We start from the raw sequence: 24480 nt of genomic DNA on the forward strand, positions 1-24480 counted from the left end.
AATCAACATGTTGGATGTTAATAAAGATTTTTTCGAAATTTATCTTCTTGCTTCTTTTTAATGTACGCTTAAATATTCTCTTTTGTTATCTTATGCTTAACTGTTTTAGTTAAAATATCTTTATTTTTTTTCCGCATTTTTACCGCAATAAAAGCAATTCGAAATTAAATCGGATTATCTTGCTTCCTGATTCCTGAACAATTTGTTTTTGTTCACTGACTCTTCTTCCTGCCTGTTTTATAGCTGATGCAACTGCGGTGGGCCTGTTCATAAACTTACTTACTTCGAATTGCTTTTATTGCGGTAAAAATGCACAGAAAAAAGAAATAATTAAGATGTTTTAATTAAGGCAGTTGGTCACTGGGAATCAAAAGAAAATATAGCAAAAATAAAAATAAAATAGCAACATTAATAAAGAGGCGAGAGAAAACATATTTCAAGAACTTTCTATTAGCGCGGATCCAATACGTTAATTTTATTTTCCATTGGAATAATATTTTTTATTTTTGATTATTAAAATGTAAATCGTTACGAAAATTTTGCTACCCCGCGCACCTCTTTCTCAAGGTAAGATGAAAAAAAATAGATTTTTCATCCCCTTGAAAAAGAGGTGATTTTTTTCAGAAATCGTGAGATCTTGGAAACGGTTCAACTCACGGTTCAACTTTACGGGCCCAAAAAATTATCTTCTTTTTTATATATGTTCCCTCCAAATTTCAAACCCCTATGACATTTTTTCGCAAAATTAATAAAAAACGAAAAAAACAGTTTTTCCGGTTTTTCTAGGAAAATTAGAAGCTATGTGAAAATAGTGCAGATACAAAATATATGCCCATTTTTTTAATCTCTATAACTTTTACATTGAACATTTTCATCTAAAATGAATAGTTTTGCCACAATTTGCAAAACACCACTTTCCACCCCATTCAACCCCCGGGATTTCATCCGCGGAAAAATTGAGCTGTTTTAATTATTTTTTCCCAATTTCTATTCATTTCACCTGCCTGAAAAACCCGGTTTCGCGCGGAAACTATTTTTTTTTTTAAATAAATTATTTTAGATCTGTTTATCCTGGACTAATATCTACAATTGTTTCTTGGAAGTTTTCTAAAATAAAGCAAACGAGGTCGACAAATTCGTACAAAAGATCAGCAATTTAAAGAAGAAAAACGTGGCTCTTCATAACAAATGGTCGAACTCAAAACCAGACTGAATTCAAGTAAGTTGGAGCTTTTCCATACCCAGTTGATCCGAGGAATCCGTCGAGTAGGAAAACCAGATTAGCGAGAGATTTTCAAGGACATTTCCCGTGGTCATACACATTTTGAATATACGATTAGGGGTGAGGAGGGACCCAGCTTTAGAGACACAGACCGTTATACGTTATTATTGTCAACAACGCCAATGTAGCATTAAAATAAAAAAAATTTCTCATGCCGCAACTGATTGCACAATCCTGTTCATAAAATTTGTTCACTTCGCGGCCCCTAAATTTCCCAATACCCAAAACGCAACTACTGTCTAATTAATTCCAACGCCTAGTTCCATAAAAAAAGTCCCGTCGGATTACGTTATACAGGGTGCCCATTATGTATGAAATATAGTATATATCTCGGTAAATATCGACTGTATACACCATTTTTCTATATGAAAGTTGTTTTAACATTTTATTTCCCATAACAAGACAGCATTTCATTGTTTTTATTTCAGAAAACAAATGAATAACGAAAAACAATTGAATTTTTTTAAATAGCAATGCACACTTTTATTAGGTTCATTTGATAGAGATTTTTTAGCGCATTTTTTAAGAATTAAAAAAAATATGCTATTGTTTGCGTTTTGTTCGTCCGTCCGTTCGTTCGTCCGTCCGTCCGTCCGTTCGTCCGTCCGTCCGTTCGTCCGTTCGTTCGTCCGTCCGGACCCATTTCTGCCGTTTCGAACTACTTCTAGGGGAATGGTCCTAGAGTCCTGGAATTTGTTACACTTCTAAATAGCATTATGCGGGTTACTCTGTAATTGGGCACATGCCTGTTGAGGGCCCAAAACAAGAGAGGGATAAAATTAAATTAAATTAATGTTGTTGCAGTAGGTAGCCTATATCTTGAAGGTGTGCCAGACGGCATCAAATTTCGCTGTCTAAAAGGGGGCTCCCCACGAATTATTTCTTGAGATGCTGTTTTTGAAAACGTGCATAACTTTTACATACAACAACCAATTGGTCTCAGATTTTGCATATGGATTCTCATGCGACTCTTTTTCGAGATCAGTGAGCGACGTGGTCTGAGAGGGGAAGGGGGTTAAAAATTAATTTTATCTCTCATTGGGGGAGGGGGGAACTTTAATTCGCAACTTTGTAGGTACTTGTTAATTAATAATTAAGTAGTAAGGATCTATAACTTTAACTGCAATTTTAAAATAGAAATAACGACTGTATACGCCTGTGTAACTTCGTAGATAGAAGTTATTTATGACACCCATTTATGAGACCCTCGTTTATTACTAATATGCGTAATGTGCATTTTCCAGATTTTTTTAACAAAGAAGAGTTAGTTTCTTACGATCTTAAACACATAAACCAATAATTTATGACATTGGGCATAAACAGAATTCGATTATGAGACTAAATCAATAAAGACGAAAAATTTAAGCGTGGCCAATCGCTTAATATGGGGAATGGTTAGTTTCAGTTTTAACTTGGAAAGAAAGCGTTCGGGAGGTAGTCAAAGACATTTGTAGAAATGTGCAAATTAAAAGAGCAACTTTCTTAGTAACAAAGACGTGGAATGTGAAATGTGATCAGGCATTTTCTTAATTATATTCAGAATTCATCCTAAGAATACTGCAAAGGTAATATCTTTTCATTTCTATTGAATAATTGAATTGAGCCCGCCCGCTTCACGCTAATTGCTTGGCGTTTCTCCTCGAACTTCCCGCTACTTTTCCTTTTTGAGTGACACCCGGCACGCTAATCGTTTCCGTCAATAATAACTAATTCATTGACGGTTATAAATCGACTAATAAATTTTTTTCTTCGAGAAATTCCCCTAAAAACACTAATGACATTCGGAATCAGTAGCAACTTCTACAATTCCGCGATGGATATATTCAAATCAAAACGAAATCCATTCCTACCTACCATTCTAAACACGTGTGTAATTGTCAGTTAGCTACTCTTTAGCCACCCGTCACCTACTGCTATCTTTCAGCAGATTTCTTTTGTGTACCCGTAAGAAGGAAGATTTTGACATTAAAAACCATAATGTATTAAAAAAATGTTTATTAATAGATAAATATAGCACAAATTTATAAATAAGTAATCAATTGAAAAATACTAGTTTAGCTTTACTCCCAATAAAAAGAAGTACAGCGACAGCCTGAAGGTTCTGGTCCACATTGCGTGAGACTTCCAGAAAGAGCGGACTTTCCACGGCAAGCGTTCCATATTCCACAGGATATGGTGCAGCCCAAACTGAATCCTCCCGCTTCCACGCTGCTCAAATGGGCAGTGAGAATCACCATCATCAAGAAAGCGGAAATTACGAGTACGTTCTGTAAAAAATAATGAGAGTTTATTTAATAAAATTAAGAGAAAAAAATGCAAACCTTCATATTGATTGAGGAGGGTATACAAACGTTGCGAATTTACGATTGACTGATACATAAAGTCTAGGTATCTTTGCTCTTATATCAAATGAAGCGATGTAAAATTGGGTAATTTGCTAAAGTTAAAAAACTACCGGATTCTGATTATGGGATGCAGTAAGTATGTGTGTCCCCGTTATCTTTAATTGAACTGCTCATCTTTATTTCACATTACTATATCGTTGATAGTACAAGGTGAATTTTTATCTCCCAAATTATATCGGAGGCGGTTATTGACATGATTATAACTGATGATGGGTTGTGTAACACATTTGAAGGTTAGCAGTTCGTGATGAATTGTATATTGGTATAACCCCAGGTCTCTTTAACGTTTATATATGACGTTAATTACTACGAATATGATTTTGGATTAGCCTTGATGTGACCGTTTACTCCGCAAATAGTCACCTCAATACAGTATAAATCTCTTTAAACTTTTTAATCCTTTAATTTCATTAATTAGTAATTAGTATTTGAAATCAAAAACATTTCCGCATCATACTTACACAGTGTGATACATTGAGAACCGCACAAAGCCATTTCAAATTTCAAACCCACGATGAATGCTGACTATCTATATCTTCAAAAAGAGACCTCGGAATAATAAAATATTTTCAGCTTGGTGGCACTATGGTTATACCGGAAGTTAATGCCAACTTGCTTATTTTAAATTAATAATCCCACATATTATACCATTTGTAGATTTTACGACATTCTATATACATTTCGTGCATGTTTTATACCTAAATTTAGTCCTTTTTGAGATATTTTAATTTTTATGTTAAACATGACGTTTGCAGCCCAAATAATTGCCAAGTTTTCGGAAAAGTTTCTCTTTAGTGGACTGTTGAATCGTTAAGCGTATAGGAGCGCAGATCCTTTAAAATACGAGAGGATAACGAAAATTAAGTATTTATTGAGATTTTTGTTATTGTAGCGAAAGGCGGACACCCTGTATATGAGAAACAATTGAATTTATTAAGTAAATCTGGGGAATTATTTACAAAATAAGCACAGAATTGTTCGGTTCATTTGAATTATGTATCTCAATGTGTTTTTTCCTTTTAGAAATTTTGTAATTTCATAATTTCTGTTGAAATTTGATAGCTTTTGTAAATAATAATAATAATAATAATAATAATAATAATAATAATAAGATGTTAGAAGTAAGACACAATTGGTCATCTGCGATAAGGAGTTTTGTCAGGCGAAAATTAATTAGTGCACGGGTTCTATCACTGTTAAGAGATAACGAAGATGTAGGTGTTTCCAAGATTGCGCGTTTCAAATTGGAGAGGTAGGGACGTTTGGCGGCTTCCGTTGCCATTGACGATTTATTTGAAATTTTTTAAAGGAGCATATTTGAAGGAAAAAGGGTGTACATTTCTTTACGCCAAAAATCGGGCAGTTCATAGGTTTATAATAAGTTTGTGCAGAAGCAAATAACGAAAGTGGTTTAAGAGCGTAACGTTTGTTGTCCGATTATGGAAATGTTTTGTCGATTTTAAAAAGTAAGCATTTGCAGTACACAGCGAGGCCTTTTTTTTAAGGTCTTATTAAAAGTTCCTGCCAGCGAGTGTTTATGTGCCAGTTTTAGTACGCCTAGTATCACAAACCCCACGACCATAAACGACCAAAGTATTTGGATTATTGAGAAAAAAGTGTAACTACTGATAAGATTTTTTAAGTTTTAATTGTCGCCCGACTGCGTGCGGAGTAATATGCCCAAACAAGTTTTGTAAGCATTTCTTTCATTCAGGGATTTGTTTTATTTTTGATGAGTTTCGGAATAAATTTTTGTCATTGTGAATCCATTAATTGCGTGTTTATTCGAATCCATTGTGCGACCCACATAGAGTTTTCATGTGAGATTTTTTTTTTCTGTTCGTGCCCAAGATTTATTTCACGTGTTTTATAGGTAATCATTTTTTTGGAATTTTCGGAAGTTGATCGAGGCTACCTAGTCTGTTGAAGTCAATATTAGGATTATTCTTCTAGCAGATACCGGATGTGTACGAGGAGAGAATATAACATTTAAGTTTCAATTTTGATTTGTTTGAGCTAGCTGGATAGATGTTTTGTGGGTGGTGTAGTGACCGAACATCATTGCACACAGCAGTATATTCATACTAAATTCAAAATATTTGAGCGGAATGTTAGGCTGGCAGCTATTCTTCATATTATCCAAACGCAAACAATCATCTTTCATATTCCAACCGAGGAATTTGTTATCATCAATGGTGCTCTGCTCGCGTAGGTCTGTGGCGTCTCCACTTCTCTCTGTTAGTAGATCTTCGTTTCAAAAGACATTATTCTATTACTGAAGTCAACATTAGGCTACACAGAAAAAGTAATATTGTAATAATCATATTATTTTTATCTGGAGCTTGAGAATTTGCTCCTCTTCAAGTGATGCACTATGCAGGTGGGTAGTGTGAAAATAAGTATCATGATTATCTGTATTTACTAAGCTAGCCACGTTCGCTTACTGGCGCTAACGCCACAGTGTTGTCAGTTCTCTTCTAAAGGCTAGTTTCCACCGGGTAGCACGTATTATTTAGGTGGTGGAAATGATTCAACTAGGAAAATCGATATTAAAGTGAAAAATATAGGCCGACTTGGCGACTCACCTGCGGGGATTTGATTAGACTAGCTGGTAATCAATTCAAAAACGCCCTTTACATTTTAGTATCAGTTTATCCGAGGAACAGTGCAAGTAAATTCGTTTTGTTTTCAAATATTGAACAAATTTGTGTTTCAAACGCAACACTAAACGCACCCAAAAATCAATAAGTAAACACAACTCTTCAAGAAGTGTTTTAATTGAACAGTGTTATAAAGAAATTCAACTGAGTTTTTTTTAAATCAAAGCTGTATTTCACATGTTGAATTTGATTCCGTAGTAAAAATACCATGCGCAGGGTGTTATCAATTTTGTTTTATTTTCTAGCCCCAGTTTACTGTTGCACTACAACCAGTGGGTTTTGGTCCACATTTTGTAACAGCCCCAGGAACAGTCGAGACTGCATGACATTCTTTCCATATTCCACAGTTCAGATCAAAGTTTCTTTTCGCTTCCACGATGCCAAAACTTGCAATTGCAATCACCATCATTACCAATGCAGCAACAATTATAACACGCTGTGTAAAGAATTAGTGTTTAACAATAAACAAAGGGCAAATGTGTACGAGTAATAACGACTTACCTTCATCTTGGTCAAGTAAACAAGGTTTAATAGCGGCGAGTGTCAAGGAACTAATAATTCGTTTGCTATTCCGCGCTTATATGTATATTGAGCAAAAAGGGGTCAAACAGATTATTTACTATCATATAAGTTTAAAAACATGATAAAAGAAATGGAATCCATTTATAGAATTTAAATAATAATACCCCCGTTATGTTGTTTCTTAACTGAAGTCTCTGCTTATTTTAGACAAATGCAATTGATAAGAAGTGTAAAATGTGGTGACGTTGTGAGATGGGTATACTGAAACTTGAAAGCTTATGAGATTTGCTTATTGGTTTCTACAAGAGAAATCATATACATAAGTTTTTGTCTTACGTATGAGAGAAACGTTACGGTAACGGAAGAATGGATTGGGATTATTTAGTACATGATTGACCCGAATCCGCTGCAAACATCTGGTTATAGTATAAGCAATCAGATTCCTAAGGTGTTCATCGTAATGTGGTAATCACATTGCTCATATTAACACTGAAAATTTACTGGGTTCATAAACACACGTGACAAACTTTTTAAAAACACAGAACCAAAATTTAAGGCTAAATTCTGGTCTCAACTGACAGCTGCGGTAAACTTTTTACTACCTAAATCAACACAAATTTCTCTGAGTACTCTATCGTGGAATGATAAAATTAAAATACAAAGTAAAATACAAAATAGAAAAACAAAAGGAAGTAATGAATCCTTTCAACTAAATTGAATATAATTAGCTGCTCATATATTTGGGAAACTTCAATGCTAATTCCAAATAATTGACGTTAGCCGGGCGCATAATTTTGCGCGGCTTAATTTTACCTAATAATAATTAGAGTTGGTCCGGAACATAATTTCGCAAAGACCGAGGCAAAGATTATATGTTAGATTAAACAAAGTAATAACATGGGTGCAAGACATAATTGCGGCAGCTTAAATTTTAATTAAGTCAATGTGTCAATTCAATTAACTATTTGTAAATGAAAAGGAATTACCTTGAAGTATTTTTGTAGTAAATTTGAACTTAATATCATACGAAGGCCTGGCAATCTTGAAGTTTTATGCAATATTTAATTTTTCCTCGACATCTATAGGTACTTTTTGAAAAAGTCACTGAAATTTACCCAGGAATCGAAATATATAATAATAAACAGGGGATTCCATTAAAAAAATGCAATTTTGATATAAACCACCCTGTATAAGAATTGCAATTGAAAATGTTTTTAAGTTGTAGCCTTAAGAATCCCTCAACATGCTCCGACAATGAATTTTAAATATGTGCTGACCCAAATAAACCCACGATCATCCACTAATGCACATGCCTGTTGAGGGCCCAGGACAAGAGAGGGATAATAATAAATAAATAAATAAATAATCGCCCACCCTGTATTCCCTTTTTCTTCTCAACAAATTACATTAATATGCTATTTTTTCTATTTCTTCTTTTTGGCACTTCTGTACTCCTTCCTTACTGTAGTCTTCAAATGTCTCTGAAAAAGGCCGGTTAGGTGTGGGCGTTCCCTTTACTTTTGGAATTTTTAGTGAGTATGTGGATTTTACTATCCAACTCTTTCTATACTCAATGCTTTTTCATTTTATAGATTTATAGTTAAATTGCTAAGAAATTTTGTTTAAATTTGCAAGTCTGCTGCATGCAATTCCGCGGCTACCCGTTGCTATTTTGCATATAGGAAAAGAAATTATTCACAAACATAAATTCTATTGAATGTTTATTAAAATAAATAAGGGCACTTAAAATACTAATTTCTGTTTACTCCCAATAAAACGAATTACACCGACAGCCTGAAGGTTCTGGTCCACATTGTGTGAGACTTCCAGAAAGAGCGGATTTGCCACGGCAAGCGTTCCATATTCCACAGGATATGGTGCAGCCCAAACTAAACCCACCCGCTTCCACGGTGCCAAGATGGGCAATGAGGACCATCATCATCACGACAGCAGAAATCATAATTATATTCTGTGAAAATAATTGAGTTACAAAAGTTAAGCGTGCAGTTTGGCTCGTTACAAACCTTCATGTTGATTGAAATTTGGCGATCGTTGTATAAACGTTTGCAAATGGTAACTGATAAATAATGTTTGGGATTCAATGCTTTTATATCCAGCAAAATGATGAAATTCGATAATTTTCTAAATTGTAAATTTAAAATAACCTACCAGCTTTTATTTTTATAGGATGTAATAAATAAGTAGGTACTTCCCCGTTATTTTTCTTGCGCACCAATCGTAAGATGATCGAAGTCGCCTTTTATCTTAAATTTCCCAAACATACGGCAGCGTTTATAGTATCTGTATAGTAGAAGGGGACTTTGTTACTCCCAAATTTTATCGGTTATTGACTGATTATGTTATGACACATTCATTCAGTAGTCAGATTTAAAAAAAAACAAAACGTTAACGGTGAAAGTACATAATTGAATGAAATTAACAGGGTATTGAATTAAAAAAAATTATTCCGGGGCTGTTCAAAAACTTTTCCTTCCCTCAATTATTCACATTGACCGGTTATTATGAATAATCGCCACATTAATTACTTTGATCGTAAGGCTGTGTATACATTATCCGAACCGAACGTGTAATGTAACACGTAATGTAACAAATTCGTGTAGTTAGGACGGTGCCCCGAGCACGAAACGAGCAGGTTCGCAACCTGCTCGCCCGCTCCACCAAAAGTCGGTTTTTCTGCCTGGTATCTGCATGGGGTAAAATTCATCCCCAAGTAAAACTAGTTATTTGCGTGTTGCAAAAATTTTTGTAGATAGAAGTTAGGAGACTTAAAAAGAGAATGAAGGAAAAGGGAACCTTTCGTCGCGTCAACGGTTAGCAACTAACAAGTAGGAAAAGAGTATATCATGCTCGCCAGGTCACAGAACACCTGATGCCGATGTACGTCCAGTCATCCTATGCCAAAAAAAGGCAAATAGAAAAAAGGTGTGGTTGAAGGTCCGATGATCATTGTGTAATAAAGTCCCGAGCGATTTCGGGGCAGCTGGGGGGAGGCGAGGGAGTTGAAGGTACAGTTTTGCGGTTTTTCGGCTATATTTTGAAAATGGTGGGTTGTAGGACAAATTTTCTTATCAAAATCCAAAGCTGATACAATTTTCTACAACTTTGCTTCAATACTTTTTTTTCCAAAAAAGCCTCGTTTTCCAGCTACGAGCTCTTGAATGTGAGCAATTTTAAAAAAACTCACGTTTTCGGTCCTTCAAGAATCAATGACATGTGTAGGGTTTATGACGGGTGGTGTGGGCTATAGAGCAGTAGTTGCAGTAATGATACTTGATTTGATATACGACATGGGACTGAAGGGATGTAGTGATTTTTTTCTTGAGGTTTGAGAATAGATTTCTGGTGGAATTGTAGGTGGTGGAGATAATTTCACAGTTTACGGTTATTCTAAATTTGTTGGGTGAGTCAATTTACGTTTTTAGGTATTTCTTAGGGTATAGCACCTCCTTGTTCGATCTCTAACAAGTAAAATTTTATTAAAGCATTAAAGCCGTTATTTTGGTATAATGAATGCAGATTCTTCGTGCGCAACTGCGGCTCTGCGATCCTATTCATGCATGTCTTGAAGTCTAGGATGACATTTTTGTTTTGATGTAAGGGATGACTGAAATGATAATTCACATATCGAATCCAGGCCAGTTTAATGATATGTGATAAATCAAATGTCCAGACTCCAGAACGGCAATGTAATTTTCCACATCTATAGTAGTTCAAGTGGAGATGATTGCGGTTTAAATCGATGAAAAGGGTCGTCATAGTTGTAGATAGATTTTTGTGCATACCAAGCAATACGTCGTTGATGTGTTTATGGGTGAAACACAATCCTTTGACTCAATCCAAGAGTTCTAGACCATTGCAGATAATCCAAGGAAAGGTATAGTCACCTAGAACGCTTTCTTTCATTCATTATTTTTGTTTTTCGCTTATAAATCAAAAACCATTAGCCCTACAAAAATACTCCTTCCTAGTATTCTTCTGAAAATGACAAATATTTTCGGGTCCCAGGAACATCTTTTCACAATACAAATTTCATCATCTAAGTGTTCATTATAATTGACCTGCTATCTTTATTTAGAAATTTCCATTATTAATTGTATTGCCACCATTGCTCTTTGGCATGGTTAAACCGTCCTGTTTCGACATTACAAAGGTGGGAGATATGAGCCATCTTCATCATCACTGAAGCAGATATCATGATTGTCAAACCAATAACGTTGTCTAACTAATACCTTCATCTCAGAGATTGTATGCTACGCGTGAATGATGACTCTCTATTTAATTATAGGTTGAGAATAAGTAAATCCCCATTATCTGTTACTATAATTGAATTAAGATAAATCAATCTCCTTTTATCTTGTATGAGTTTTTGTTATTTATATTTTGTTATTTATAACTTAAACAGCAAAGATAAAGGGGATATACTTTTTTACACTATCCAATCACGCCTACCACTTATAGTAACAAGGGCACACAGTTTAATATAAAAGGATTAAATCACGAACATTGAATATCAGTTTACTGTTTACCCACGAGATCTGCACCTCTATCCTCTACACCAAATATGAAGGTAAGATAATTAGTTACTTGCTAACAAGATCGCATAATTTTTTATTTCCTAGAACATTGTTGTGATTTCTGCATTGGTGATGGCCATGGTCCTCATCGCCCACTTTAACAACGTAGAGGCAGGAGGATTCAGTTTAGGTTGCACCATATCTTGTGGAATCTGGAACGCATGCCGTGGCAAGTCCGCTTTTTCCGGTAGTCTTACACAATGTGGACCTGAGCCCTCAGGTTGCCGCTGTACATCATTCGCTTGGGAATAGCTAAAGAATGACTAGAGTTTTATATTTATTGTTGGATTAGTAAATTATTTTTGTAAAATAAAGAAAATATTTTAAAAATTATCTATTCTGTTATACTTACCTACTTCTCGGTCAGCAGTAACAAAAAAAGATGTTATAGTTATACACTTCAAGAGTACTTCCAGCATCGAACGCGGTGTACTTGTATGATGTTTAAATTTAATAGTTTGCTATCCGAATTGTCAAGTGTTTTGACAAAGAATTATTTTACACTGTACACTTACAAACATGTATCCACTGACTCGGATCCGAACCGGAGGCCTTCCGTGTTGTAGTAATCGCCTCCACTTCTTTAAGCGAGCGTGAAAAGCAGTTACGAATTTTAAATGAAGGTGTCATACAGTCAAGCCAAGTAAACAAGTCCGTCAAGAAGGCGATGGTTTGGTGTCGCTGTATTTTAGAAGTACAGTCTGTGTCAATAGTGTTTGGCGGGAAACTTGTTCTATTTTGGCATTTTTTTTAATGCAGCTACGTTTGAAAACTGGAGAAAGAAATTTAGTACAATAATTACAACCCAAAATAACAAAATTTACCTAAGTACTACCTTAGTGTAATTCTATTCTTTACACTATGGTACTACTAATGACAAAGCAGTGTGTATTTAAAACTAATTAAACAGTATCATCCGTCACTTTCCTCTTCACTGATTTTAGAACCTTCGCCTGACGTGCCAGTGATTACCGTGAAAGATAAACTTTTTACAGCTTCATCTAACAATCCATGGCGTTGCCACATTTATTCTTCCAATCTCTTAATGTGGATTATGTCGTATCCAGACTTATACTTTTCGAATTGATGATGAGATGCGCATTTTCAATTCATTTCAATTGATTTCATCCTGCTTCAGTCAGTTTTATATACACCAGGTTCATCTTTTGTTAGCAAGCATTCCATAAAATGGATGGATATAGGTTTCGTCAAAAAATGTGATCTTTACTTTCAATGCGGCCAATCTTCTTCTTCATTTTAGTAACTAAATTATTGATTGTAGAGACTTTGTTATGGATCATGTAAATTTCATTCTTCAAGACGCGTAAATCAGAATTATCCAATGTTATTTTGTAGGAAGTTGCACTTCCTTGCTTCTTTGATGGAAATTTCCATGTCCTATATCATCGGCAAGTTTGACTTCGATCTACAGGATAACAATACGTATTTATTTCAGACGAATATTAATGAAATGCACATTACCTAATCTGGGTTATGAATTTTGTTGGTTTGCCGGGAGCAGAGCTGTCGCAGCAGCAGCTAGCTCTGCTCCCTTTCCCAAAGGAAATATCTACACACCGGCAGCTTTCTCTTTTCCAAAGAATTCCACGACCCTTTTAATAACATTTCTGGCTTCGGAATGCACAATTGCAGAGGTTTGCTTCTCTTTTCTTGCCGTACGGATAAAATTGGTGCAACAAGCGCATTTTATAAACATTTAATATATAAATGTGTCACTGTCACATTTTTTATGGACTGTACACGCCTGCGTTGTTGGTATTGGCTTAACGTTTTCCCGCCACGAAATTTCTAAATTAGTTCGCATATTTTCCGAGGGACTTGTTTGCTTGGTGGAGCTGTATGTTAGGAGATGTGCTTTCGTCCAAACCAATGCTTTTCATTCAGCCATTTCAATGTCAGCCTTTGGATCAATTTAATTCGATTTATTCAAGAATAAGGTAAAACGCAATATAAACACCGTCTCAGTCTCTTGTTCTATGATGCTAATTTGGCGGCACTTCTGATGGCTTCTTTAATAGATGAATTCAGATGTGGGAGTGCTACAGTGTCCACGGAGGTCGACTCCCAGACTACGGTTCTTCCTTTCTTCTAAGGTATTGCCATCCTCGTAAAAAATCCCGGGGATTCCAGAGTAGAAGATAAGCCGACATTAAATTGTGAAGGGCAAAGTGTCGGCGGTGTCATCCTGCGCTTTTTGAGCTTAAGATAGAACACGATTACTCGAAGAGTCTACTTCAAGTTAGACGTGTAGGGTTTAGATAGATCATTTCCAAAATAAGTCACGTCACCAAATGACGACTCAGGTTATTTGAGTTCCCGAAACCCCATCTAATTCAGCAGGGCGCGCTCAATCGAATTGGGAAACGTAAACTATGGCAATCCCCCCCATTTTATACTGAAGGCTAACAAATTAGCTCCGTACTTTGGTGCCGGAAGTACTCCTGAAGTGTATGTATAACATCTTTTTTTGTTACTGCTGACCGAGAAGTAGGTACTAATTTCGAAGGTATATTTTTTATTTTGCAAAAATAATTTACTTATCTATAACAATAAATATAAAATTGTAGTCATTCTTTTGCTATTCCCAAGCGAATGATGTACAGCGGCAACCTGAGGGCTCGGGTCCACATTGTGTAAGACTACCGGAAAGAGCGGACTTGCCACGGCATGCGTTCCAGATTCCACAAGATATGGTGCAACCTAAACTGAATCCTCCCGCCTCTACGTTGTTAAAGTGGGCGATGAGGACCATGGCCATTACCAACGCAGAAATCACAACAATGTTCTATGAAAAAAGTAATTATGCTACCTATCTTGTTAGTAATAATGAATTATAACTTACCTTCATATTTGGTATAGAAGACTGGCGTACTTAGCAGATATGCAGACCGTTGTGGATGAACAGTAACTGATATTCATTGCTCGTGATTTTATCCTTTTATATTAAACTGTGTGACTTCGTTACTAAGATAATTTGGTGGATAATGTAAGTCCCGAGGTAAGTCCCCTTTATCGTTGGCTCTCAGCATTGCATAATAGTAACATGTTGCCTGAACTCGTAAAGCTTTATTAAATAAAAAGATATAATCGGCAGGTCGAAAAACCCAAACAAGATAAATAAAAAAGTTTGTCATCTTAATCGAATTATAGTAAAAGATAATGGGGATTCACTTACTCCCAATAATTCATTCCATTCACGTATGACCATTCCATAAACGCTACCAATCTCAAAGATAAAATTATTAGTACTTTCGTTCGATTAAAGAACGATAATACTTCTATTGTTTATAGACATGAAGGGAAGTATTTGATTGCAATACTACTTTTGGCAGAAAGTTACCTCCCAACAAATTTGTTCGAAACCCGTTTTTACGAATATACTATTTAAGGGCATGCTGGTTTTTTAACATCATAGAACCTCTTAGTAAAAAAATTGCCTACCGAAAGCAATAGATGGGTTTCAAAACCCTATGGTCGATTCTTAATGTCCAGAGGTTTACTTCCTTAATTATTTTCAATTGTTCAAGAATACACTCTCAACAAAAATCAGTTTCCCTTCCAGGCTTCCAGTGGTGTTGAATTGTGGTAAACGGAAATGTAAATAATCCACACCTGGTGTGCCATTTCTCCAAAAAGCTAATAATTAATTAGTTTATGTCATACTTGATCATTATTCAGTTATAATAATCCTAAATCAAGATACATTAAATGACAAATAAGGCACTCCACCATGACAACCCCAATTATGCGTAGCAACGGGCGTTATTTTTATAACGCCCAAGGGCGTTATTTCTGTAAATCCTATAAATATGGAATAATGAATCTGTACGAACTTTTGTATTTTCACCTAAATAAAAAGAACTGTGTTGATGTCGCATTATCCTACTACTATTCTTTGAAGTAAAAAGAACAATTCTGGAACTGTCCAGAAAACACCGCACCAGCTTGGCCCAGACCCATAAATTTTCTCTCCTCAACCGATTCGTTTCTTTTGGGTGACGTATCTTTTTCCATGATCGACATTGCTTTCGTTTCAGTATAGGTGCTTGTATGCACGCCAGCTACGAGACAAGCATTGTTCTGCTTCAAGCGATGACTGTCATCTATATAATCCTTTGCCACTGATTGGCTCTGCCACCCTCCCAATTTCATCAAGTTGGTCATACTACCTCCAGCATCAGAATGGAGAGTGGCACTTGTACGTCGTAGGCAATGTCCTGTAAAACCTTTAGCTTCGGGCAACCCCAAATATGTTGCAATTTTGCAAGGAATGCTTCCAAGTGTGTTTTTGCCCACAGGCTGAGACGTGCAAAGATTTCCCCGCAGGCTTAGGAAGAATCTTTCATCAGACACACCTTCAGGTCGGAGAGATATGTAATTCCGTATTAACTGCAATGCTTTCATTTCAGATTCCTCAATAATAATGAAACTTCGTCCCTTATCAGTTTTAGCACAGATCTACACATACACAGATTGCTAACCTTATACATTTTTTGGGAATAGTAGATTACATACCGAGCTGGGAGGTGGTTCATTACCTACCCCGAGGGCTTAAGGCTTATAAGCGCGAGGCGTTGGTTATGAACCACTGACCAGCGAGGTTTGTATACTATTTTACTCACAATCGATCATTTAAGGTAAAGTATATAATTCAACAAGGTGTTACTTTAACTGTCAATAATAGTGACACCGCCAATGTAACCATTAATGTTTACAACAATAGCAAATAGTTTCGTTCTTCTTCGTAATTTGCTATTGTTGTAAACATTAATGGTTACATTGGCGTGTCACTATTAGTATAAGTTTCATATAAGGATAATATGAATAGCATTTGCAGGTAAGGAAAGTGACAGATGCTAGCCGGGAAAGTGACAGCTAGCCGGGAAAGTTACTTTCCCGGCTAAGGTGAGTAATGAGTCGCTTCGCAACCGCTATGAAGGTTAGGAATTCAGATAATACTAACCGATTGTGAGTAAACAAATTTAGGTATACTTAAAAGCGCCCTCTATTGCGGAGCAGTATAATCATGTACCGTTTAAAACTGTAATATGACGCTTATGGATTTACGCATTAGATGTCGCTGCAAAAAATTTAAAGCGGTAAAGTGTGCATATAATCCAGTTTAATTGTATTTTTACCAGGAAAGTTGTGGGGTAGTTTTGATTTCTTTGATTCTATATGTTTTTTGGGGTGCTGAATCCGAATCTGAGGTTTGCTAACAAAATTTCATGACGCAACATTGAAAAAAATACAAAAAAAGTTGAATAAGATATTTTTTTAGCAGTTTTGTGCTTACAACTCGAAAACTATCAACTTTTCGAAAATAACCTCCCTATCTTATATCTTATCGGCGTGGTAAAGAGTGTAACGTTAATGATGGCAGAGATATACATAGTTTGTAAGTATGCCTTTGCGGTTAGCAATTTGTCAAGACCTTTAAAGCCGCAAATAGTGTCCGCCAACTTCAAAAAACCTTCACGATTCTTTAAGAACCTGCCCTATGTTCGTGTGTATCTGTGACCACAGGGACCCGCTTTTAATAACTTCCTTACGACGAATGAGTAGCTTCAGTGTTAAATTAAAACAATTATGGCTCAACGTACCTCCTATCATATCATACCACTGTAATAATACGAATATTAAGGAATTCGAATTGTGCAAACTTTAGCGCTTTAATTTTGTTTCAGCGACATCTAACGCATAAATCCATAAGCGTCATATTACAGTTTTAAACGATACATGTTTATACTGCTCCGCAATAGAGGGCGCTTTTAAGTATACCTAAATTTGTTTCCCAAAAAATGCATAAGGTTAGCAATCTGTGTATGTGTAGATCTGTGGTTTTAGTAATAGGAATGTCAACAATTATGTGCGTTCCCACATCTCGTACATCTGTAAACTTCATTTTCAAAAGCTCATCTCTTCTGCATGCGCCAAATATCCCCATTAATAATGCAGCCTGTAAATACACGAAGTCTATACCTATATGCAAATCTTATAAAAATAATACACCATACTTTGTACATCAGATACTGCGGATCGGGTGCTATGGCTTCATTCGCTTTTGCGGCTCGCGCAAGAACGTGTGCAGGTAAATGAGACGCGTCGTCTGCCATTTTTCAGAAAGTTTTTAGTATGTTTGACAAATATAATATCTATCTCCATAGTTACGACCATGGATAACTTAATTTTGATGATTCTCATTATCTTCTCTTTCTACCATCTGTCACCGCTAATTCTTGGAAAATCATCAAGTATGACATAAAACGTTGAAGGCACCACGGGCGTTATGAACACAACGCCCACGGTCAACGCTCCCGTCCGAAGGTAAAACCTAGTAAGTCAATTTTTGCTTAAAATTAGACTTTGAGACGATCTGAAAGTACTACTTTTTTCCTTTGTAGAGGTATAAACTTTGTAGATCACTTCCAACTAATAAGCATTCTACATTCAATGGAATTTTCTAGTAAGTGTCATAATCTATATCTTTTCAAAGCAAGAATATAGTAAATCCGATTTGCAGTGGAAGAACCTATCATTTCACTTAAACTATGGCATTTACTGAATAAACAACCTCACCTCCAAATGGAAAAACACAGCATTCATTCTTACTACTTATTTCAATAGCGTTTAATTAAATTGAAGTTATTTTGATTTCTGCCGTTCAATGGAAGAACCTAGCAAAGCAATCTACCGATGGTCTTGCTTCCCGCCAAAAAGTGTAAGAACATAGTAAAGTCATATATTTACCAGAAATTAAAACCACCAGTAAGCATGATACCATTGGAAATAGCTAGCAAAGTACCTTACTAAATTTTTCATGGCTTATAGTGCAACATTTTCAATATTAATAAAACCGTAACTTGACATACTACATATTGGTGTAGTAAAAGCATCATAATTCCTGTTAAAAAACATCGTATGTTCAATATTTTGCAAAATACTAAATATATTATAAAAACAATATAATAATCACAAACATAGCGACCTAAAACACCATAATGCCCATACTACAATTGTCAACTTTAATTGTCAACGTTATGTCAATACATTGTACTATTAATTGCTCTCTTGAAAAGTTCATAAAAATGAGTTACTGGGTTTTACCTTTTTACGGGAGAACGTATAACCCTCGGGCCGGAGGCCCTCGGGTTCTACACTGTTGACCTGGGGCGTTATTTAGTTCATAACGCCCTTGATACCTTAATAACTATAAGAAATTTTGAATCTTCCTTGCTAATGTTTTGTATGGTTTAGAATGATTTTATCTGTATTGTTTCATATTGAATCTACGTGCTATTTCGCTCCATAAATCCAATAATTCCAGCTATCTGTAACGATCCAGTCACTTTTTTTATCGTCACGTTTTATTAACGATCCTCGAGATTATATATAGTTTTGTATTGCTGTCTATCTGTCCGCCTGTCTGTGTGTCTGCCCGTGTGCACGATAACTTTGTGTAGAAACGTCCGATCAGTTTGAAAATTGATACACATGTTCTTCAGGAGATAAGAAAGGTCGCTATTGTTTTTTGGCTACGTAGACCAACGGGCCAACAAGTTACAGCCCAAACACTGCCTAAACCTCCAAAAAGGGTACAATTCTTGTTACAAAGAACATAATGAATGTCCGGTTTTCTGTGTTAGTGGTGACTATTCAGATGAATAAAACAAAATTGCGCATGCGCACCCCAACTTTTGTATTTGTGCAATCCCAATTTTGTTATCTGTTAAGATATTTAAATGCAATTTGGTATGTAGGCATCTCAAATAAAAGTAAAACTAATACCAATTCAAAAAATTTGTTTTACAAGCTACGCTGATCTGGTGGGATACAATCAACCCCTTAAGGGGTATTGTAACAATGATGTATGCGTGAAGATCTCGAGGATCGTTCGGTATTCAGTTGTATCGGATTTTTTCGGTTGTAACTTTATTATTATTATGTACTCTTCTATAGATATAGTCAGCAAAGTTCGCACTTTTTCTGAATCTAAATTTCTTTACGAAATTCTATATTCTTTCAAAAGTTTAGCGCCCTCCCTTATTAAACTTTGCATTGTTTTGAGTATCGATCCGATACCCTCTTGGAAATTTAGAACCCTCCTTTGTTAAAAATTACATTAATTAAGGAGAGACAACCGATTTTTAACAGATTGTCGAGGAGTCCAGTCTGGGGGGATAGCTGCTCTAAGTACCCTAAAGTAAATATATTTAAGCACTTGTCCACCGACCATTTAACATCTTCGCTTTTGAACGTCGCCAATTGCATACTTTTTGGATTTCATGTACAACATTCCACACCTTTCCTTTTTGACCGTTGATGCGAACAGGAAACTTCCACCGAGCTCTAAGCCCTAATGTTTTTGAGTGTGTAAAACCAGCCACGTAAGTTATATTAAAAGTAGAACACAACTCCATTCATCTCTTCAGTTTATTACAAAATATTCTCAAGAATCACAGTATTTTGGCGAAAAAAATAAATAAAACATTCAATAATAAATTATTAGGGCAACTGGTTCAAAAACTGGAACTTATTCCCAGTAAAACGATGTACAGCGACATCCCGAAGGCTCGGGTCCACACTGCTCCAGACTTCCGGAAAGGGCAGATTTTCCTCGACACGCATTCCATATTCCGCACGAAATTGTGCATCCTAAACTGAACCCTCCTGCTTCGACGTTACCAAGGTGGACGATAAGAACCATCGTCATCACCAAAGCGGATACCATAATAATATTCTGCAAGGGAAGCAAAGTTAGTGTGAAAATATATTGCAATTAAAGACTTACCTTCATGTCTTTAAACTTGGTCTCCTTCTTCAAGTGAGTGAAAGTATTTGAACTATAATAACGTAGTCTCTGGGACTAGATGCTTTTATATTGAACGGTCGCGTGGAGAATGGAGATTATTTGCAATTTAATTATAGATTGAGAATAAGTAAATCCCCAGTATCTCTTACTATAATTGGATTAAGATAAATGAATCTCCTTTTATTTTGTATGGGTTTCGTTATTTCGGTACAGACCACGTATTTTGTAACATGAAAGGCACAGATAAAGGGGATGTACCTTTTCACATTATCCAATCACGCCTAACACTTATAATATCAACGTCACACAGTTTGATATAAAAGGATTAAATCACGGACACTGAATATCAGTTTACTGTTTACTCTCAAAGTCTGCACATCTGTTACGAACATCAATCCTCTACACCAAATATGAAGGTAAGATAACCCGTTAGTTACTTACTAACAAGATCGCATAATTGTTTATTTCGTAGAACATTGTTGTGATATCTGCATTGGTGATGGCCATGATCCTCATCGCCCACTTTAACAACGTAGAGGCGGGAGGATTCAGTTTAGGTTGCACCATATCTTGTGGAATCTGGAACGCATGCCGTGGCAAGTCCGCTTTTTCCGGTAGTCTTACACAATGTGGACCTGAGCCCTCAGGTTGCCGCTGTACATCATTCGCTTGGGAATAGCTAAAGAATTACTAGAGTTTTATATTTATTGTTGGATTAGTAAATTATTTTTGTAAAATAAAAAAAATATTTTAAAAATTATCTATTCTGTTATACTTACCTACTTCTCGGTGAGCAATAACAAAAAAAGATGTTATAGTTATACAATTCAAGAGTACTTCCAGCATCGAACGCGGTGTACTTGTATGTATTGTATAATTTAATAGTTTGCTATCCGAATTGTCAAGTGTTTTGACAACGAATTATTTTACGTCAGCCTTTGGATCAATTTAATTCGATTTATTTAAGAATAAGGTAAACGGCAATATAAACACCGTCTCAGTCTCTTGCTCTATGATGCTATTTTGGCGGCACTTCTGATGGCTTCTTTAATTACCCATCCATACATTCCCGTTCTCTGGCCGAAAAGGATCAAGAAACCCTGAGCCAGCCCGCCTCCGGTATCCCTCGGGGTTTCGAAGGAATGAAACACGTTGGCTTTTTCCTTTTTTCCTAATCTGTCAGTCTGCTTTTAATCCTGATGCAAGAATGTCAAGGTTAAAAGGAATAAAGTTGGTATACATCCCCTTAATCGTTAAAAAATGATAGTGACCGCTTTTTTCAGTACCTATGTAATTTATTTCGATTATCCTTTATAGAGGTTTTCTCAAACACTGTGTTTATAAGAGCTTCTTTATCCAAAACTCGTGCGAGAGTCGGCAGAAAATAGTTATTTGTTTCATTAGTACAAAAAATGTCAGTTTTCGGGACGAGGAAGATAGTTGCTGGACGACGCGTTAGCGGAGTCCAGCAACCTTCCGAGTCCCGAAACCGCATTTTTTGTACGAATAAAACATAAAATTTTTTCTCCAACCCCCTTTACTTCAAATTATATTCGAATTTAGATTCAGTCACAGTTTCACTACTAGTATAAGAACTTCTGCTTTCTTGTCCTCAAGTGTCATGCCACTCTAGTTTTTAGGTTAACTTATAACCTATTCGTTCTTACTTCTTACTTCTCACCTCTCGCGACTTTGTAGGGAGCAAATCTTGAGGTAGCATGTTCTGCCGTTTCTATAATCTCTGGCGGAGTGCAATCCATGTCGCTATCAGTTTCAGTCATTTTATTGTATACACAATTTTATTAATATTGTTATATTTTGTATTGAAATAAAAAACTTACCATACAGTTTTTTAATTAAAATTAATTGCAATTAACTTTTTCAAATTTTGAATTCAAAATGACAGATAATAGTGCAATGGGTCTGAAGTAGATGGCGTTACGCGCGACGGCGGGTTGTATACGTATTAAAATTACGTTCACGGAATATGTAAATTACGTTACACATCACACATGGTTTAAATAAAAATAGCGAGCGTAAATCATTTTCAATACATGTACATACGTATAGGTAACATCATTATGCAAAAATATTTGATTTGTATGTATAGGTAGAAATATCTTACAACCTGCAATGTAAAACGATGTCAATGTGACATATCTCCGTGATTGTAATTTTTTAATTGGCCAACTTTCAAGGTCAATTTCTTTTTGGTACTAGGACCAAAAGTATCCACTTTTTGTACAGTTGCCATGGTGAAAGTGATTAATCCGCAAAACGTCAATTTTAGGCTCAAAAAATAGCGTCTTATTCAGGTGATTGGAGAAAAAACTAAATTTTTATTCCGACAAAATCGTGGATGCAGGCGACTGGCGGCGCCGACAAGTCTTTCACTCCGTACACGCTAATTTGAAAACATTATATAATTTCCAAAGCGAGAAGCGCGAGTCGGCGCTGGTAACCGGTAAGCGAGAAACCTGCCTTCACTCTGTTCGTAACCCTAAGATAGAACACGAGTACCCGAAGAGTCTACTTCAAGTTAGACGTGTAGGGTTTAGATAGATCATTTCCAAAATAAGTCACGTCACCAAATGACGACTCAGGTTATTTGACTTCCCGAAACCCCATCTAATTCAGCAGGGCGCGCTCAATCGAATTGGAAAACGTAAACTATGGCATAGATAGGTAAATGTCGTGAGTTTGTAGGTGTTCGGATATATTCGGTGAAGCGGTGCACTGAATAAGGATGGGGTTCGGAAATTCGCGGCCGGGCTGTCTTGCTTCAATGAGGGTGTTCTCAAATTGACTAAGCGCGAGGTTATAATTAAAGTTACAATGAAGTCCCACGTATACTGTAAAAGTGTAAAGTGTGGCAACGAAAACGGGTAACGTCTAATTTGATTCAAAGACGAAAAAGGAAAGGAATGGAACTAACTGAATGTTCAAAATGTAGTCAAGACGGTGGTAGTTTTTGTATTGTGGAAGAACGATTTCTGCGCTTGAAAAGAGGAGCACATACAGTGTCGTACATGTGGATGTAAATTCTTGGTTCAATAAGAAAATAATCTTGCTCTTCTAGAGTAGAATGATTTTGCTATGCTGTCTTTCAAGATGAATTAGGCATATTTACTTTGGTCAAGTAAGCATCGGACAGAACAGATCGCAGCTTCAGCTGTTACTTTTAGCGACAAAAACTTAGTTAGGTATAGGTTAGGTATAAAGGCGGCAATAGTTTTCCCGTTTCTTGCACATAGTTTGGATGTCATGGATCGAAAGAGTATAACTCACATTAATAGAGACAATCCCCCCCAACTTATACTGAAGGCTAACAAATTAGCTCCGTACTTTGGTGCCGGAAGCACTCCTGAAGTGTATGTATAACATCTTTTTTTGTTACTGCTGACCGAGAAGTAGGTACTAATTTCGAAGGTATATTTTTTATTTTGCAAAAATAATTTACTTATCTATAACAATAAATATAAAATTCTAGTCTATTCCCAAGCGAATGATGTACAGCGGCAACCTGAAGGCTCGGGTCCACATTGTGTAAGACTGCCGGAAAGAGCGGACTTGCCACGGCATGCGTTCCAAATTCCACAAGATATGGTGCAACCTAAACTGAATCCTCCTGCCTCTACGTTGTTAATGTGGGCGATGAGGACCATTGCCATCACCAACGCAGAAATCACAACAATGTTCTATGAAAGAAGTAATTATGCTACCTATCTTGTTAGTAATAATAAATTATAACTTACCTTCATATTTGGTATAGAAGACTGGCGTACTTAGCAGATATGCAGACCGTTGTGGATGAACAGTAACTGATATTCATTGCTCGTGATTTTATCCTTTTATATTAAACTGTGTGACTTCGTTACTAAGATAATTTGGTGGATAATGTAAGTCCCGAGGTAAGTCCCCTTTATCGTTGGCTCTGAGCATTGCATAATAGTAACATGTTGCCTGAACTCGTAAAGCTTTATTAAATAAAAACATATAATCGGCAGGTCGAAAAACCCAAACAAGATAAATAAACAAGTTAAAAAGTAATCGTAAACGATTTACATAAAGCGCATTTCCACTTGCATTCATTTCCCATTTGTAAGATGCAACTTCTATTAAAATTGTAAAAATCCGGCCACAAATATGAAAGATAGCGATGCACATGCGCAATCCATTTTTG

At 36.1% G+C, this 24480-nt stretch overlaps 9 long non-coding RNA genes across 9 annotated transcripts; 2 read left to right on the forward strand and 7 right to left on the reverse strand.

The window, feature by feature from the left end:
* Positions 1 to 3260: 3260 nt before the first annotated feature.
* On the reverse strand, positions 3261 to 3727 carry LOC116171239. The gene is made up of 2 exons (XR_004145412.1): positions 3604 to 3727; positions 3261 to 3549 (listed from the first exon to the last, which is right to left on the reverse strand). It is a non-coding gene; the product is annotated as an uncharacterized LOC116171239 (long non-coding RNA).
* A 2479-nt stretch (positions 3728 to 6206) lies between these two features.
* Positions 6207 to 6915, reverse strand: LOC116171237. Its single transcript, XR_004145409.1, has 3 exons — positions 6849 to 6915; positions 6273 to 6783; positions 6207 to 6221 (listed from the first exon to the last, which is right to left on the reverse strand). It is a non-coding gene; the product is annotated as an uncharacterized LOC116171237 (long non-coding RNA).
* Positions 6916 to 8573: 1658 nt separating this feature from the next.
* Positions 8574 to 9053, reverse strand: LOC116171231. The gene is made up of 2 exons (XR_004145404.1): positions 8894 to 9053; positions 8574 to 8838 (listed from the first exon to the last, which is right to left on the reverse strand). It is a non-coding gene; the product is annotated as an uncharacterized LOC116171231 (long non-coding RNA).
* Positions 9054 to 11304: 2251 nt separating this feature from the next.
* LOC116171228 lies at positions 11305 to 11797 on the forward strand. Its single transcript, XR_004145401.1, has 2 exons — positions 11305 to 11457; positions 11510 to 11797. It is a non-coding gene; the product is annotated as an uncharacterized LOC116171228 (long non-coding RNA).
* A 932-nt stretch (positions 11798 to 12729) lies between these two features.
* Positions 12730 to 13220, reverse strand: LOC116171240. The gene is made up of 2 exons (XR_004145413.1): positions 12947 to 13220; positions 12730 to 12890 (listed from the first exon to the last, which is right to left on the reverse strand). It is a non-coding gene; the product is annotated as an uncharacterized LOC116171240 (long non-coding RNA).
* A 763-nt stretch (positions 13221 to 13983) lies between these two features.
* On the reverse strand, positions 13984 to 14453 carry LOC116171232. The gene is made up of 2 exons (XR_004145405.1): positions 14328 to 14453; positions 13984 to 14270 (listed from the first exon to the last, which is right to left on the reverse strand). It is a non-coding gene; the product is annotated as an uncharacterized LOC116171232 (long non-coding RNA).
* Positions 14454 to 19899: 5446 nt separating this feature from the next.
* Positions 19900 to 20426, reverse strand: LOC116171235. Its single transcript, XR_004145407.1, has 2 exons — positions 20277 to 20426; positions 19900 to 20225 (listed from the first exon to the last, which is right to left on the reverse strand). It is a non-coding gene; the product is annotated as an uncharacterized LOC116171235 (long non-coding RNA).
* Positions 20427 to 20576: 150 nt separating this feature from the next.
* Positions 20577 to 21057, forward strand: LOC116171229. Its single transcript, XR_004145402.1, has 2 exons — positions 20577 to 20713; positions 20770 to 21057. It is a non-coding gene; the product is annotated as an uncharacterized LOC116171229 (long non-coding RNA).
* A 2661-nt stretch (positions 21058 to 23718) lies between these two features.
* On the reverse strand, positions 23719 to 24197 carry LOC116171236. Its single transcript, XR_004145408.1, has 2 exons — positions 24053 to 24197; positions 23719 to 23995 (listed from the first exon to the last, which is right to left on the reverse strand). It is a non-coding gene; the product is annotated as an uncharacterized LOC116171236 (long non-coding RNA).
* Positions 24198 to 24480: the final 283 nt, after the last annotated feature.

The sequence above is a fragment of the Photinus pyralis genome, unplaced genomic scaffold, assembly GCF_008802855.1.
Source record: "Photinus pyralis isolate 1611_PpyrPB1 unplaced genomic scaffold, Ppyr1.3 Ppyr1.4_LG5, whole genome shotgun sequence".
In the NCBI taxonomy this organism is placed as follows: Eukaryota; Metazoa; Arthropoda; class Insecta; order Coleoptera; family Lampyridae; genus Photinus; species Photinus pyralis.